Below are 19,245 nucleotides of genomic sequence, written 5' to 3'. Positions count from 1 at the left end.
CTGTCTCCCATATCTATGAAATAATAAAAAACGCAACAATAATAAATTGAAAACTTCACAAAAATTGATTCATATTACAAAATACAAGAAAGAAAGTACCGGTACCTTGTATGCCGCTTTTGTCTACGTAATATACGTTTATCTGATCATAGAGCGCAGCAATCAGTCGTCCTTTTTTAGATTGTATTACGCAAAGGCAGATCTCGGCTAGTAGCTAGCCATTCTCAATGTGCTGTTTTTTATTCTCAGTATATGTGAGTCGCTGTTGTTTGCGCGTCAGTCAAACTTCTTTGAATGCTATAGTATTACTATGGTATTATGGAGTACTATAGTATTCAAAGAACTGTGACTGACGCCCGAACAACAGGGACTTACGTGCAATGAGAATAAAAAATAATGCATTGAGAATGGCTAGCTACTAGTCGAAATCTAGAATTGCGTAATAAAATCTAAAAGAGGACGACTGATTGCTACACTGTGTAATTTATAAGTCACATAGCAGTCGCTGAGTGCACCCAGTTTCCAAATGCAAGGTTACCTAATACCTTTATCTCCTTATAGACCTCGAAAACGCAGGAAGTAACACAAAGAATAGTTGTTCAACATCAATTTTCATGCTTTGGCACTGACTATTAGTAATGCAAGGACGCGATTTTTCAGCAGAGCTTCAAGAAATTAGAATTAACATGAGAATACGCTTGATGTTTTGCAGTATTCAACCACTTTTCACTTTTCAAGAAAAACCAGTGAACGGTGGGTGGACTATCTTTCCTTTTATTTGCCTTTTTTCAGTTAATATTTTTATTCTCTGTATCTTGAAGCTGGGAGAGTAAAACTTTTTCCATCTTTGTTCAATTTCTACATTTGTCACAGGAAATAGTAGGGATTAAAAAACCGAAAAGTTGGTTATTTCACAAACCTATTATTTTGAGCGATTTTAATAGATTAAAGTCCCGTGAAAAAAAAAAACGCTACTACCGAACACCAGTTGTCTCAGCGACACCCTGCAGCCGGCATCCACAGTTCCTGTTTCTCCACACATCGCCACTCGCGTGTGGTTCGCAGATGAGCCACATCGGGTCGAAACCGGTCACCACAGACGAATAAAAGCGTTTTTATGCTGTCAAGACTGTTCTGTTTAATATTGTATTAGGAGCCATAAGTCCACGATGAGCTTATATTCATAACGGAATTTTAAACTCTGTTTCCATACTTACAGGAAATAATGACGACTTAAAATGGGTCCACCTTCTTGCGAGAACACAATTTTTTTTTTAATCCCCAAACACTTTACACCACACTTGAAGCACGTTCAGTGAATTTTTCGTGTTTGTTTCTGAAATGTAACTTGCAAATGTTATGAAGATTAGGAATATCTTGGCATCAGATTTCGCTGTTACCTAAATTCCATACGTACTTCACATTATGTGTGTCCTGTGATTGTCAATAGAAATCAGCCGTAAGTCTAACTCAATATAGCATGGTATCTGGAACACGAGGGTGTTAGGACAACATCTAAATTGAATTTTTGTTTAGAATATAACCTTTAAATTGTATATTCCGGTAAAAATAATGACATACGGTCAATTTTTTTTCACACTTGCAATTGCTGTAGTTGGCCTGAACTGTATTTTATTCGGCGGGGTCAGGGATTTTCTCTGCCTCGTGATGGCTGGGTGTTGTGTGCTGTCCTTAGGTTAGTTAGGTTTAAGTAGTTTTAAGTTCTAGGGGACTGGTGACCATAGATGCTAAGTCCCATAGTGCTCAGAGCCTTTTTTTGTTCTTTATTCATAGTCGGCTGCTAAACGTGGTGGTGTAATTGTTTTCATGTTTAAAATGTCCTGTGATAACCGGTAAAATTTTGTGAAGCTACGGTTTGGAAAACTATTTGGTGTCGTCTTGCTGTTTACACAATATGCTATATGGTCTTTTTAACAACCTTAGGTTAAGGTTTTCGTTCTCGTTGTGAATTCTGGATAATACTGAATTTCTGAAGCCTAGACACACTTTTTACTGCATATTTACGTCTCAGTTATGTTGTTGACAATTGTTTGTTTCAATGATTTGTTTTTGATTGCCATTCTAACCTGGTTCATGGTGTTGGTTCCTGTTGTCATGTCCTAGTTCATGAACCACAGGCAAAGTATGAGTGGCCAAGTAAGTGGTCCCGACAGTCGGGATACCAGTTACTTTGGAATAAGGCTGGGCATCTCGGACATATTCTGAGTCGTGGTCACCTTTGTGCTCATACGGCAAAGACTACCAAATCCACCGGTTAGTCCCTCAACCGATAGGGGTAAAACCCAATGGGACTCGGGGCAAGTAAGGCCAGCAACCTGCTTCCCTGGTACTTTAAGTATAATGCTGGCAACATTCAGAGCAAAATGCCTCGCACCTATGGAGGTGACGGAGTCCCACTTCTAACTGACAAATGAGGGACTCCTAAGATACGACTTGGCACACAAATGGTAATGAGATGGGGAGCTATTAATATCAATGGGGGCTACTCTGGCAAGAAGGTAGAGCTGGCAGAGGCTGCAAGTAAGATGGGGCTGGACGTTTTAGCTGTTAGTGACATTCGGGTAAGGGGTGAGAAAGAAGAGGAAGTGGGAGAATACAAGGTCTACCTGTCAGGAGTCAAAGCAGGAATAGCACAATGGGGTGTGGGGCTTTACATCAAGAAGGAAATGGAACCCAGCGTAGTTGCAATAAGGTATGTAAACGAACGACTTATGTGGATAGATTTTACAGTGTCTAGCAAGAAAATTAGGATTGTGTCAGTATATTCGCATTGTGAAGGGACAGATCAAGATAAGATGGATAGTTTTTATGAGGCACTCAGTGATGTAGTTGTTAGAGTAAAGGACAAGGGCTCATGGGTGATTTTAACGCCAGGATTGGAAATCGAACAGAAGGGTATGAATAGGTTATGGGTAAACTTGGAGAGGATATGGAGGCCAACAGGAACGGGAAAAAACTCATGGATTTATGTGCCAGTATTTGCTTAGTAATCACAAACTCCTTTTTTTTTAAAACATAAGAACATTCACCGGTATACTTGGGAAGGCAGGGGAACCAGTTCTGTCATTGACTATATAATAACAGATCAGGAATTCAGGAAGGCTGTGAGGGACACACGTGTATTCAGGGTATTCTTTGATGACACTGATCATTATTTAATCTGCAGTGAAATTGGGATTGTGAGGCCGAAAGTGCAGGGAGTCAGGTCCATATGTAGGAGAATAAGAGTGGAGAAACTTCAGGACAGGAAATCAGGCACAAGTACATAACAGCGATCTCAGAAAGGTACCAGTTAGTTGAATGTAGTCAGTTACAGTCATTGGAAAAGGAATGGAGAAGGTACAGGGACACAGTACTAGAAGTGGCTAAAGAATGTCTTGGAACAGTAGCGTGTAAAAGTAGGATGAAGCAAACAGCTTGGTGGAATGACACAGTCATGGCAGCCTGTAAAAGGAAAAAGAAGGCCTATCAAAAATGGCTACATACTACAACTCAGGTAGACAGAGAAAGTTATGTTGAAGAAAGAAACAAAGCCAAACAAATAATTGCAGCATCCAAGAAGAAATCTTGGGAATACTTTGGAAACAGGTTGGAGACTATGGGTCAAGCTGCTGGAAAACCATTCTGGAGTGTAATTAGCAGTCTTCGAAAAGGATGTAAGAAGGAAATGACAAGTATTTTGGACAGGCCAGGAAAACTGCTGTGGATGCATTGGGCATATGGAAGGAATATTTAGAAGAGTTGCTCAACGTAGGTGAAAATGCGATCAGTAATGTTTCAGATTTCGAGGTAGAATGATGATGGAAATAGGATCAAATTTGAGGAAGTGGAGAAAATGGTCAATAGATTGCAGTGCAATAAAGCAGCTGGGGTGGATGAAATTAAGTCAGAACTCATCAAATACAGTGGAATGTCAGGTCTTAAATGGCTACACAGGATAACTGAAATGGCCTGGGATTCGGGACAGGTTCCATCAGACTGGACAAAAGCAGTAATCACACCAATCTTTAAACATGGAAACAGAAAGATTGTAACAACTACAGAGGTATCTCTTTAATCAGCGTTGTGGGTAGAATCTTCTCAGGTATTGTTGAAAGGAAAGTGCGAGTATTATTTGAAGACCAATTGGATAAAAATCAGTGTTGGTTTAAGCCTCTTAGAGGTTGTCAGGACCAGAACTTTAGCTTATGGCAAATAATGGAGAAGTGTTATGAGTGGAACAGGGAATTGTATCTATACTTTATAGATCTAGAAAAGGCATATGACAGGGTTCCTAGGAGGACGTCATTGTCTGTTCTACGAGATTATGGAATAGGAGGCAAACTTTTGCAAACAATTAAAGGTCTTTGCATGGATTGTCAGGCAGCAGTTAGAGTTGACGGTAAATTGAGTTCATGGTTCAGGGTAGTTTCAGGGGTAAGACACGGCTGCAACCTGTCTCCACTGTTGTTCATATTATTTATGGATCGTATGTTGAAAACAATAGACCAAGATATGTGAACACAAAATAAGCAGTCTTGCATATGCGGATGATTTATTTGTGATGGCAGATTCGATTGAAAGATTGCAAAGTAATATTTCAAAGCTAGATCAGAAATGTAAGGACTACGGTATGAAGATTAGCATCTCCAAAACTAAAGTAATGTCAATGGGAAAGAAATATAAACGGATTGAGTGCCAAATAGGAGGAACAAAGTTAGAACAGGTCGACGGTTTCAAGTACTTAGGATGCATATTCTCACAGGATGGCAACATAGTGAAAGAACTGGAAGCGAGGTGTAGCAAAGCTAATGCAGTGAGCGCTCAGCTACGATCTACTCTCTTCTGCAAGAAGGAAGTCAGTACCAAGACTCAGTTATCTGTGCACCGTTCAATCTTTCGACCAACTTTGTTGTATGGGAGCGAAAGCTGGGTGGATTCAGGTTACCTTATCAACAAGGTTGAAGTTACGGATATGAAAGTAGCTAGGATGATTGCAGGTACTAGTAGATGGGAACAATTGCAGGAGGGTGTCCACAATGAGGAAATCAAAGAAAAACTGGGAATGAACTCTATAGATGTAGCAGTCAGGGCGAACAGGCTTAGATGGTGGGGTCATGTTACACGCATGGGAGAAGCAAGGTTACCCAAGAGACTCATGGGTTCAGCTGTAGAGGGTAGGAGGAGTCGGGGCAGACCATGGAGAAAGTACCTGGATTCGGTTAAGAATGATTTTGAAGTAATATGTTTAACATCAGAAGAGGCACCAATGTTAGCACTGAATTGTACAATTCAGCAATATGGAGGAATTTTATAAGGGGTGCTGTGCTCCAGACTGAATGCTGAAAGGCATAATTAGTCTTAAATGATGATGATGATGCCATTCTAACAATACAGACTATCATCATCAGAGTAAGAAAATTGCAGCTACAAGGAAACATACCTGCGACAAACATTCAAGATATATTCGTATAAGCCACTCTGAAGTTCATCACAGGACGAAACTGTGGTCACATAGCTACAATAACACGTGAGATGAAGCATACTGCGCAACTCTTGTTACAGACTGGACGCAATTCTTGCTTTTTGTTCCATCAATCAATAGTGGGAGGAAATCTCGTAGATCAAAAATACGAAATATATAGTTTAAAAAAAGATATGCTAACGTCCTTTCCACAGACCAAAACGCAGTAGCCCTAAAGGATGTGGATATATCATAATTTTCCCAAGAAAGTTAAATGCTAGTGCAGCACTAAAAAACACAGATAGTGAATGAGGCAAATATTAACATGTCCAAACAACGATTTAAAAGACAACAGCATTACAAACATGAAGGAACACGCTAAAAAACGCGAAATAATATAGCAAAAAAAGAAAAATTCGTCTTTTGCAGATGATAAGGAGTAGAATATATGGTAGATATAAAAATACCAGCACTAAATAGCTGATGACGTCATGCGAAAAACGAGCTTGACAATCTTACTTGGAAATTAGTATTTTAGGCCTAATTTTCAGCATAGCTTAATTGTACTACATTCAATAGCTCAACTGTACAATTTATGTCCGAAGCTATGCATGTAAACCTAGGTAAAATTTAACGTCTAATTATCTCTCCTGAATATGTAAATACCTTTAAACGGAAATGCATATGATATCGACAAGATGCTATCACGTCATAATTATTTTCTGGTTGAATAATAAACTAAACGAACTGACGATAGAACACAAAGTGCCGAGACATGGTTGGCCAACAAACGGTGCCTCTCAGAAGGTAAAATTTCTCTGCAGTTCTTCTTACGAAGCAAGTGAGGAGAGCTGCAATATGCAAGAGACGATTGCATACTGTAGATAAACTTAGAGATGGTCACCCTTACGTAAAATCAACAGTGCTGACAAAGCAAACTTTTATTTTATACCAATTTCCATCGAAACGATCACCATGCAGCAGCGCAAAATGTTACAACAGCAAATAGGGCATCCTTCTTAAAATCATATACATATAAAACGTGTATCCATTCTGAATTTGGAACACTGCGACTGTCTTATTAAAGGTTTCAGGAATTACTGCAACCAGTCGTCGTTTTTTCTTCGATTTTTATTTATTCATGACCGGTTTCGAATCACCTGGCGATTCATCATTCGATGATACAATTTAGTTTGGAGTATTGTGGGGGTCGTGCATTGTTTTTATTCTTGTGACAGGCACTGCTCTAGAAAAAATAATGTGTGCTTACCAGTATCGTTAAAAATCAAGTGAAACAGGTAGTTTTCCACCGATGACGCCTCCCACATACTTTACACATCTTATGATGAATCGCCAGGGGATTCAAGACCGGTCTTGAATAAATAAAAATTGAAGAAAAAACGGCGATTGGTTGCAGTAACTCCTGAAACTTTATATACATATCGTTTTATTTTCACCACAACAAGATGCCACTTACACTGCTGTAAAAATTTTATGATACCTGATGATCATCATTTAGATGAAAAATGGTTCAAATGGCTCTGAGCACTATGGGACTTAACATCTGAGATCATCAGTCCCCTAGAACTTAGAACTACTTAAACCTAACAAACCTAAGGACATCACACACATTCATGCCCGAGGCAGGGTTCGAACCTGCGGTCATAGCGGACGCGCGGTTCCAGACTGAAGCGCCTAGAACCGCTCGGCCACAGCGGCCGGCATTTGGATAGAACTTATTAGCAAATAAACGTCTGTTCAATCAGCGGCTCATAGTGTCACATACTTAAGACTTTCTTTAAATATTTGCGAAATGAGGGCCACCACTTGGAAAAGATAACATTACAAAAATTACATTAGAGGGATTTCGCCAGTCTGCTTACCCCGTCATTAATTTAAATACTTGAACTACTTGCAAGTATGTATAAATACAGGAGAATTTTGTTAGGTAGGTACAACCGAAACAAGCAGTGCCTTGTCAAGACACTGGACCCATATTGTGGAGGATGGACAGTAACTTAGACAATGTACACCCATCCTGATGTATGATTTCCTAAATTCAATGAGATCTAAAGGGTAACACTGTTTCACCAACCTTCATTGGGAAAAGAAACAGCGAACAATGATCACAGTAGTTCGATGAAACCTCTGCAAAGCAGAGTAATCATATAGGTGTACATGAAACTTTTAACATTTTTGTTTCATGTCGAATTTTTGGTCCTAATTGTTCTTTGCCTACACAACACTCGCAGCTGATTTGCAAAACGTAAAGGGAAAAAATTTGACGTATGTTAAGTGATGAAAGAATGGATAATTCAAAACGGAAATTTTCGTTCGCCGTTATTTTCGTGACCCAGTTGGTTAAAATCGCATTTAGTGGAAATTATTGAAAATATCAATAGTACCAAATGCTTCGAGTGATGTCATAAAAATGGCGAGCATAAGCTACTCACCGAAATCCAATATCTCTGAAACATGTGCCGTGATAGTAGTTTGGTTTTTCTCATAACATTACATTATTTTACAGACAACCATGCTGTCACCTTGCATGTTGGCTTCTTTGTTTTCCGGCCTCTTTTTTCCGAAGTTGCAGATGAACAAGTTGTATAGGTTAATTACCACCTTTTGCGACATTAGTCGCAAAAGACGGTAATTAACAGGTACAACTTGTATCACCTTGCGGTACAGACGTAGGTTTGCGTACATATCACTGCCTCTTCAATATACATTCCAACACATAACAAAAGAAATATATAAATTTTGTCGGAATTCTTTTCTTCTCAATACCTTTCTTCTCAAGTCATTACGTCATGGACGAAATCCGATGGCCAGTATCGATAGGTTCAACTGATCTGTTTATTGTGTAAGCCATCTCAGTGCTGTCGCAACTTAACGTGCTCCTGGAGCACTATTTCTGAGGTTAATTAAAAGGCCGAATACGATAGGCGATAGATGCGCTCCAGCACAGATGATGCAGACGATTAGTAAAACAGACCTACACAGACCGCAAATGCATCTGAGCTGACGACATGCATACATTTCAGAAATTCTCTCCTACAATCCATAACCTCTCTGCGGATGACAGAGAGAACGAGAAACAGGGATCGAACTAGAGATAGAACGAATGAGAGAGAGAGAGAGAGAGAGAGAGGGAACGAACGACTGAGAGAAAACGAAGAAGAGAACTAACACGAAAGAAATCCGGAGAATGGGATCGGGAAAGACGTAGAATATCATTAAAATTTTGCTCTTGGTTTACATTCGGATGTATCTCATCAAATTAAGTATTAAAACATGAAACCAATTTTCATCTTGCACGACTTCTATAAATAGATGTCTCAAAATATATCATGAGTTATTGTTCAGTTTCACTCAGACACCTGAAGAGCTATTGCTGTTGTCCTGCAGCCCTCTTTAAAGTTATATTGTACCGTTGAGTGACCCTCTATCAGCTGTAGGCCCACGCTGCTTTCCATTCTGCTAGTCCCCACGTCTGTGGCTGCCTGCGGTGACAAATGAGAATCTAGCAGCGGCTTGTCTGTCAGCGTGCCCCATTTGAACGCCCCGCGCAGGCGCACATGGCAGATTTCGGGGAGATTCGGTAATCTCCGTAACGCGCTCGGCACGCTAATCGCCTGGCGCCATCGTGTGATAGTTCAAACCGTCGTTCCAACACAGCCTAAATTTTCCACAAAGCGAGCGCGAGCAGACAGAGAGAGAGAGAGAGAGAGAGAGAGAGAAATCTAATTCGTCACTTAAAATTTCTTTGAAATGTATAGACAAAGCGAGCACAGCGCATCGCGGACAAATACAAATGATAAATTCCTCTCTTGTGACGATTACATGAATCGAAAAAAAACGTATTATAAATAATTAATAGATAAGGTACAAACACGAAATATTAAAAACTAGTAAATCATAGTGATTGGCTGAAGGTATCGTAGCATAAAAACGAAATAAATAACTTAACGTCACATAAAAGACAACCCATGAACTACTCCGGTAGCAAAATTATTAACTAGGCGCTAAAATACTCGAAAAGTTAAACAGCGTTGTGCACATCGCGTTAACATGGTTTTCCGTTTAGTTGCGTCTAACTACTTTTTGCAAGCAAGAAAACATGCGAATATTTCTAGCCAAAACACTAACAAATCACTTCTGAAAAATTACTACTGTTACAGATAGAAGAAAATACAACATAGAACAGGAGTTACAAATGGCGTTCGTTATTGTAGGTGCTCCAGACTCCAGCAGACAAGTCGTATGCTGTCAGATAATTTGCGTTTACGCAGTGATTCTGCAACAATAAATTATAAACAATTCTTTTCTTGGCAAAATTTTGCGAGTGGACAATACTTCCATGCTCAGCAAAATACGTGATACAGAGACACTAATTCGATGTGGAAGATGAGAAAAATAGTTCTCACTGAAGCGAAGTGGCACAGGGCAAACAACCTTTTCGTGAAATCGGCCGTTCGTACAACAGAAAATTCAGATAATTTAAATCTCATAGATCGACACAAGAATTAGTGGCCTTATAATATAGATAACAAAGTTAATTAACCGACACGAAGGCACGAATCATTACACCAGAACTGCCATTACGAGAGCTATAATAGATATTTTGTAGGTATTAGTAATTAGAAGAGCTCACCTTTCGCCGGAAGACGTCGATTGACGGAACAGCGATCGGGGGGAAGAAGACGGAAGCGTTGAATATGGCACCAATCGGATAAAACAGCGTATTCGAACCGCCCGCTCCTAACGGAAATAGGAAACTGCGGTAACTCGAACTGGCGATTCAGTCGTGTGACGTCACAGTAACAGCCTCCCTTTCCCAAGTCAAAATAAGTACTGAGTACTCTTAACGCTGCCAGAACGAACGAAGAGTTTACTGTAACATGAAATCGACCTACATATTATGCAGTGTTTGAGAAACTTACTGGTATTTCATGTTGGCATAATAATGCCTAAATATAGTGAAATGGTTAATATCAACAAACGTCTATTTCTTTCTTTTAGGCCATCTGTACTGATAGCTGTGTAAATGATCCACATAAAGTGTACACAAGCCAATTAACGGACTGTGTACCTGTAGACGAATACCGAACAATCGACGTTAAACGGTGTGTGGTTGAGATTACTTCTGGCCGATTTCCCTGTTGCATTCTTGAACACTGAGTGGGAGAAACGGCGTCAACCTCTGTGTGCATTTGTACTCCGTAAGACACCTTATGGTAGCACTATTCTTTCACACCTTCCGTGCTACGATAGGATGCCAAATTTCATTTGCCTTTACACATTATTTACGTAATATTTAGCATTTCAAAACCGATTTATTTCGTATCATTTATTGTCATTGCGTTTCATGGATTTGATAGCCATCGATTTCATCCATTTTATTTTAGCGAGGTTTTTTTTTATTTTAGTGAGTAATTGAATATATTATGGGGATACACATATAGCAGTTTGACATTAAGCATATGTTCCTAATCTGGGAATGGAATTTCATTGCTGACCTAGACTTTTTTACAGAAGTACATAGTTTTCTTGCATCAGATTTCTTCTTAAAATATCTTTCTGTACAATTGTGTCTCATTTTATTGAAAAATCTGGAACCGTAAATGTTTTGTGATATTTGCTGCGACAGAAAATTAGACCTAAAACGCTTCTGTTGTTACCACGAATGAAGTAATGCTTTTCTGTTGGTTTTGCTGCTAAATCTGTTTCTTTTGTGCCGTAACTTCAACAACTCTGTTAGGTTTTCCAGCAACATCATTACATGGTTGAGTAGCGTGTGTTCTCGAACAATAACCTGGAAAACTTACGAAAATCACTTTACACAGTAACTACCTGTGCGATAATGATACCGACATTCTTATCATTACGTCTATGTTCCAGAGCTGAATTATAAAGTTGAGCCTTCTATTGAATTGGCCCGTGAATTTCCGATTTAAAAAAAGATTTGTGACGGGAAACAAACCGAAGCTTACGGTCGACAATGGGCGTCGCGTGAAACACGTGAGGAGTGTTAGTTGTTTGGGCTGCCTCGAGCTACCCAGTGCAGAGACGGAATTGCAAGTATCTGTCGAAACGATAGATAAAATTCGTCTCAACAGTCTTACAACAGACTCCCGGTATATACAACATGTAAAGGCAATTTTTGAAAGCAAAACTCTCGAAAAAGTTCGTGACCACGTGCTTCAAATATTTACGCGATACTGGAATAAACGCTTAGACGGACGTTGGCTACGAGATAGACCTCTAAAGGTCTCGCTGAATCGTAGTACTTCATGCAGTGTGTGGTTTTCATGAGCAATAGAAGGGATGGAAATGATGTTTATGTTTATCTCTATTCCAATTTTCTACACAGGTTCCGGAACTCTCAGAACCGAGGTGATGCAAAACTTTTTTTGATGCGTGTACTATTAACAAAAATCTTGAAAAGTGCTTGACGATTTACTTCTAATGTAGCATAATGCTCTGCTAACAATTTGCATTGACATAGGTTGTATATTGTTTCAAACAACAGTTATCAGGTTTTTTGTTGAAATCGACTGCACAAGGATCAAGATCAGAGAGAGGGTGGAAGAGGAGATTGACAGAGTGAGGGAGGAGGAGGGGAGGAAAGAAATTGACGTAGAGACGGGGAAGCGGGAGATGGATAGAGACAAAGGGAGGTGGTAACCGAGAAGGATAGACGGGAGGCGGCAGAGGGGGCGGGGGGGGGAGGAGCAGATGGACACAGAGAGGGGGCAGAAGGAGATTGGGAGGTATATCCTGTTCCCATACGTATCTAGCAATTGCTAAGCATTGGCCAGTTCGGTACTTTTAAATAAAATGATGACTACCGGAACTGAATGTAAAAGTTATTGATGCATGGCTGCTTTTAACCGTGACGTACTGCACAGAATAGTGTTACAAAAACAAAGAGTGTCAAATACTTAAGTAGAAAAACAAGAGCGCACATTGAAACAACGGAACATTATCTAGGTGAATGTATGAGCTGCTACACTTTCACTTACTGGTACACAGGGACATGCATACCGGGACTCGTGTCGTGGGGCCGGCCAGATGTTCCTCATCGGGAATGCAACATATTGAGCCGAGCGTGGTGTAAATAGCGACGCGCACCCCCACACAGGTTTTAATCCACCCAACATTCACTTATGAGTGGTCGGCATTCGCATGCGGCTCAGTACATGTCTAACAGGCAGTTCTGCAGCTCCAGTCGACATCAGCCGACGCCACCTCCACTTACCACGGTAACAGCGAGCCGCTACTTATGAACATCCGTCAGGCAGTTCTCACCAAGAGCCTAGTGAAGTCATTGGTCGGAGGGAGCTAAATAAGACACTCCTACGAAGTATTTTTACATTAGGCAGACTGGTCAGCGTGCTCTGGATACTCTAGCTACCCATCTGTCAACAATCGAACCTGAGTCTTACTGTTGTAGATAACTTAATAGATCTTTATTACTTGCCTCATTTTGTGTTGCCCACCGTATGTGTGCTTTAGAGTCCTTGCGTACCTTACAGGCCGGCCGCATTGCACAGCAACTATAAATCTCTTAAGTGGAAGGTCCAGCTACCTCTGCTGTCCGTCATCGGTACTTTCTGATGAATACAAAGTTAGTAGCCCTGGATGTGCGTGGATAACATAAGTTAGCCACCACAACAGAAAGTCGTTACCTAAATCTATGGTGTTGCACGGGAGGCAGGTAAGCAGCTAACAAGGGAAGCCCACGACAGTGGAATCACTGATCTACTTCAGTCTTTGTATACCGTTAGTACGCCATTAAAACAACGTAAGTGTAAGTACCAGGGTGCATTTCTCTAGCAATTCTGAGAAAATCACAAGAGAAGTTTTGCGCTTCTATTACGTGTGTTATGTACTTCTTGGTATGTATCGTTCTACTTCATGCTTGTCAACGGTTAGCGTTCGGGCTACGTATGAAAAAAAGTATGCGGCGACAGGTCGACTCCAACTCAAACTTAATTTTTAATCTATGTTACAGCAAGAAAGAGAAATTTTACAAAATGTCAACGAGCTGTGTTTTTCTTTAGAAACTCTAAAAATTCCCTGTAAACGCGGGAAAACTACATTCATTCAAGGTAGTACATACCGTTTCAATTTGTTTTCCATGTCTGTATGACAAATACCATCCTGCAACGTGTGGTGTCGTGAGCACATCCGACGACTAACTGTACTTTATTCTTGTAGTCTGGCACATTCTGACTTATTATATTATTGAGTAACGTCATTCGCGTCATTATTTGTCGAGGTTTGACTTGGGCTTTCTAAGCCTGCCCCTTGCCCTTGAAAATTGTAAACAGACAAGTAACATATGAAATTCACTGGAACTTCATGAAAATGCATCTGGTATTTCCTTTTTCATTGTATTACATCTGAAATTTCAAATAAGTAAAATAATGTGACCACTAATGAAAAAATAAAGATTAAAAAGTAAGTGCTAGCAAGGTTGGAACCGCCGTCTGACCCGCGATCTCCTCACAACTCGTGGACGCTAACCACCCGACCACAATGGTCACGGCAAGCACCTTCGCTCAGTCACACGAGTTGCGTAGTAGGCGCGTAAAACGTCTCTTGCTATTTCGTCGGAATTGCCAGAGGAATGTATCTCACCACCTGCACATTATGTTGTTTAATGGCCTACTGAAGGTGTACGAAGTCTGAAGCAAATCAGTGATCCCAGCGTCGTAGCCTAACCTTGTGAGTGAGCGCGCCGACCTCAGTGGAACCGTTACGACTGAAGCACCCTCTGCCACGCAGTGGAGAGTGGGTGACGCAGGGGCGTCCGCTGCGGCCTGCAGACGCAAGAGGCGTCACTCGCCGCCGCTTTGCTCTGTTTGGGCCCACGGGGCTCTATTCTGGCGCCCGCTTTGTTTTGCGTGTCGCTCAGCTGCCGGCTGCAAGAGGCGTCAGTGGCTCGCCTTCGTGTGTGTGTGTGTGTGTGTGTGTGTGTGTGTGTGTGTGTGTGTGTGTGTCTGTACATGCGTGTACGGAGCGCTGACCGGGCACACGCAGCCAAGTAGCAATTTCCATATCTTTGAGTCGATCAAGAGTGACTCATGCATCGTTTATAGGATGCTGTTGGTAGTAATTTGTCAGACAAGTATGGTGATACCTATGTGTGACGTTCCGTCTTTGATAATAATGTTATTCTGACTGCACTTAAAATGAGACAGAAATATTAACGGTAAGAAACTTACTTCTCCCGGGAATTATAAACAAATCAGCTCTGAACCACCTGACTGCGAGTTTTAAAATATCTTCTAACGTCTCCTAACAACTGTTGTGGAATGTACGCAACAGACGACTTACTTCGTCTTGCCGGTGCAACTGCGTGATTGACAACGTGCTAAAATGTTTGAAAAAACAATACAGCGATAGAGCAATGTATGGAGTAATTCATCTACATCTACATCATACTCCGCAAACCACCTATTCGTGTGTGGCGGACGGTACTTTCGGTAGCACTATCTGATCCTTGCAACCATGTTCCACTCGCGAGTAGTGCGTGGGAAGAACGATTGTCGGTAAGCCTCTGAATTGCCTCTGAATTCTCGAATTTCCCCGTCCTGGTCAACACGCGTGATATATGTGGGGGGGAAGTAATATGTTGTCTGTCTCCCCCTGCAACAATTGCTGCCATACTTTTATACACAGAAATTCAATTATCAGGAGGGCTTTGCTCAGCTAACCTTACACACTGTAGATAAGAATGAAAGAACTAATAAAACGTTTTAATTTACTATATTCAGAAAAATCTGTAATTTAAATGCTGACAAACTTGACAGAGACTTTTAAGTATTTCACAATGTCTATACTCAATAAACACTTTTCTGTGCATAACAAAGATACGAACATCACTGAGCATTTGGATGTATAAATCTGAGAAAATCTCTCCAGTGCGCAACGTACAGCGAAGAGGCAAATTACCAAAAAAAAAGAAATAAATAAATCCTCAATTAAAATCAGTCTCCCCCGGCACTACCAGCACGACACGGCACACTGCAGCCTGCCACATGGCGCGGCTTCCCTCCACCCCACCCTGCGTCCGACCACTTCCGACTCCCGTCCACAACTGCTCGCTCGCATAATATCTCAGACTCAGAGTTCGTGCATGCACACAGCATAATCACAGACGTCCAGCTTTCAAGCTGTTACCGTAGAAAAATCAAAGTCGTGAAGAGTCCAGACATTTAGAGTGCATAGAGTGAACGGTGGCCTGAAACGTGCGTGTGCCGGACCGCGACTCGAACCTCTGAACTTGCCTTTCGCAGGCTGATTCAGCTAGGCAGGAAGAACAAGTTGCGGCCAGTGAAACCAACGACACGGCCGCAGAGGCGCCACGAAGTGGCGTACTTGTAACCTGGTGCGGACGCTGCGCAGCTGGACTCTGACGCATGCATTCCTCCTCTGCCGGGGACGCCCACCAGTGGGCAGCGAGCCTGGTGTTCTGGCGCCGGGCTGCCGGCAAACCAGACGTATCTCTAAAACTAACTAAAAACGGCCATAATTTGCATATCGTAAACCGTGACATTTCGGGACACTTTTCTTGACGTCAAAACACTGAATTATTTGTAAAAATTACTGCTGCATTCGACTGATTCAGTAAAATAAATAAACAAATAAATGAGTGAAACACTTGATACTGCAATTAATTTAATAAAACCCAAGCGAGAGCATTCAAATGCTAACAACATTTTGCAATTTTAGTAATGGTAACATAAGATTTTTTTATTTCGAAACACTATTACGAGACACAAAATTGTCTACGGAAACACTGTTTGTTGAAGTGCAAAGTTCACATAATTTGTTGTCCTACGTTTCATATTTATCTGAATTCGTAGCTTTGGAGAGAAGATCTTTCCGCTGTATGATGTATTCGTAAAACTTAGAGCTACTCATTCGATAATTAAAAACACATTTAATTATTGGTTCCACCGATGGTAATTCTGATGTGTTTCGTTCCTCGGTCCACTGCACATTCATGAGAGAAAATACTCGTTTCGCGTTTGCATTATGCCCTGGAATACCGAGGACGAATTCACACAGATTGAGCAACTGAGAATACTGTTCTTCGCATCCAGTCTGTCGAAAGCAATAGGTTTATTTCTCCTGACATGATTTACTACCCCAGTTATCACTATTTTTGTTGATTTCTGACTCAGTGAACTGGTTGAGTACAGAAAACTGGTCAAACTATAAACTACTTTACTTTGCTCATTTATTTAATGGAAACTGGTACACAGCCATTGCTTTAATTATAATGTCAATGTCAAAATGCAGTACCAGCACACTCTCAAACTGTAGGTTCCCTCAAACACCTCAATTTTCCTGCATTTATTTATTTCTGTTTATCTTATTGATATTGCTTAAGTTCCTTATGTATCCTGTATTTACAATGACAATTCTCTCTTCTTTTAATTGGTTGGGTATCACTCTCCATGTTTCATACCTCCTGATGCAGCCTTGTCTAGTACTAATTTTATTTTATTTTATTAGTTTTATTTATTGATAGAAACTGCTATATAGGCATGCTAGTCCTATTTTGTGCTAATGGTTTTCCTTTCTACTCCATTGTTATTTATGTACTGTTCAGTTTTTACTTTTTCATTGCAAAGATGTTACTTACTGTATGTTTCTACTTCAGTCTAGATGTGTTACTTCTCTTCCAATGTTGTCTGATAACATTTAACTTATTTGGTGATAATACTCAGTAAATGTCTGAAGATGGCTTTATAAGCCGAAACCAACTATAGCATACAAAGTCGAGCTAGGTTTGTATTTAGGCAGCTGAGGGACATTTCATGTTCATAGACACACTTATGCAAAACAATCGCGGGACTTTTAACTCCCGTTCTAAATGGGAGACGTAAGACAATTCTTAGACAATGTTGCGCAACTTATTGTAGTGTGGACGAGTTGGTAGTCATGACCTCCAGTTGTGACGTATAGAAAGCTTCGTCAGCTTTTTTATTATTTTCTCTCTCTTTATTGTTAAGCGTCGCTTACCAAGATGTGGTCAACGTAAAAGTATTGGAGCTGACTGAAGATTTTCATGCAGCACCATTTTTATGGGAAGGTACTAATTCCGAATACAAAAACAGCAATAAGAAGAATTTAGCTGTCGAAGAGCTGGCCAGATAACGTTAGGTATCAGCAGTGCTTTTTTTCTAAAAGAAAGTTTGAGGGTACTCCGACATTTGATATAATGCAGCGAAAATTACTTACAACTGAAGCATGGGATACCACCCGTCTGCTTTTAGCCATGACGGCATCAACATGTTAACTACAAAAAAATGGTGTCGGACTCTTCCGTTGACTTTACACAAAGAAACCATTTCTTCTTTTCTGGAACCGCCTGAAGATACTGTAGCCCAAGGCTGTGCAATGTTCATGCGTTGTTTATATCTTTCTACGCCTAAACTTCTACTTCTTTGCAAATTCTGCAGCCAAGTTTTTTGTTTGAAACGTTCAACCAGTCATTTTTCTCACAAACTGCGATTTCTTGTTTCAAAGTCCAACTTTCTGGACGATCATTTAACTTTCTATCATGCACACGTTCGTTCACTGCATTTTCACACGTAGGTTCATTGCTCCGGTTTACAGTTTCACTTTCGTCATCCACTAATGTTGAACTTCCTGGCTTTTCACTCGCACACGAATTATTTTTTAGATGCAGGAGAAGAATTAAAATAGTTCGTTAGTTTTCTGCTCACCTCTCACCTCAAACTTAACTTACAAGTTGCAAAGAAAGACAGGACACACTGTAAAGCTTCGCACAATCGACAAGGATGGAACAGCAAACGCAAACGAATAAAGAACAACAAAACAAAGATGGCAATGCCTCGCGAAGGTTCGTGGTAGCGGGCCCGTAGATACAGCTATCGGTAGCTCTGCGTTTGAGCGTACACATTTCCGTTTAGCACTAATATCGCCCACTATTAGCGGGCGAGCGCACTACATGCTGTCTGCCAGCGATTCAGTTGTCGAGAACGGTTCCTGGGGCTTCGAAATGCTTGGAACAGTCAATGACATCGCTTTTCCCACCAAAAACTGCACTGGTATAGTTCGTATTGCGATAACCAACACGAAAAAATGGAATAAAAAATTTACGTCCGTGAAATAAATCTTTGGCACTCTCCCAAGTTCTCATCATCATAAAAAAATTACTTTGTCGACGAAAAAGTTTAGGGGCACGCATCCCCCAGCGTTCCCCCAGAAAAACAGCACTGGGTATCAGTGGCTGTTGTTGAGAAAAACCTTACTTTAAAGTCGAAACTAAATTACAGCCGAAACGAGGCCCTCAACAAAGAGTTCACGTTTCCACCGGCGTCTACTCTCTCGATTTCTTTTTCTATACATTATCATCATTGCACAAGCTGCAATCCCAACAAGGTGAGGCGTATTTAGCAAACATCGAGGGACAAGGCATTCACTTGTATACACACACAAAGCACTGTCTGTATAAGTTGTCTAGCAGCGTGCCTAACACAGTGCCTCTACAATGATAATACACACTCGCTCCATTTTGTAACCAAGTGTAGACTTTCCTTACCATCACGCGACCCATACTCAGTCAGAAAGATACAAATAAACAGTAGTAGTGCTGCACTGTGTTGAGTTTAAAATTGCGTCGTTCTGCAAAGCAGTGTGGGATTAGACCAGAATCAAAGTGCCAAATGAAGAAGTAACCAAAAAGCGTGAAAGCAGACATCATCTCCTGACGTGCGCAAGGAATCAGGCGTCAT

General features: G+C 40.8%; 1 protein-coding gene across 2 annotated transcripts in view; it reads right to left on the bottom strand.

The window, feature by feature from the left end:
* LOC126292223 (G-protein coupled receptor moody) overlaps nucleotides 1-10,240 on the bottom strand; it is a 1,247,805-nt gene extending 1,237,565 nt beyond the window's left edge. Inside the window, exon 1 of one of the 2 annotated variants that reach the window (XM_049986090.1) lies at nucleotides 10,119-10,240. The gene's annotated coding sequence lies outside the window, so the exon portion shown is untranslated. The remainder of the gene's footprint in view (nucleotides 1-10,118) is intronic. The other variant, XM_049986094.1, reaches the window with a different exon arrangement.
* Nucleotides 10,241-19,245: the final 9,005 nt, after the last annotated feature.

This window comes from Schistocerca gregaria, chromosome 9 (assembly GCF_023897955.1).
Source record: "Schistocerca gregaria isolate iqSchGreg1 chromosome 9, iqSchGreg1.2, whole genome shotgun sequence".
Taxonomy (NCBI): domain Eukaryota; kingdom Metazoa; phylum Arthropoda; class Insecta; order Orthoptera; family Acrididae; genus Schistocerca; species Schistocerca gregaria.
Note: the sequence above shows the minus strand (reverse complement) of the source record. Positions and strands in the feature narration are given on the sequence as shown.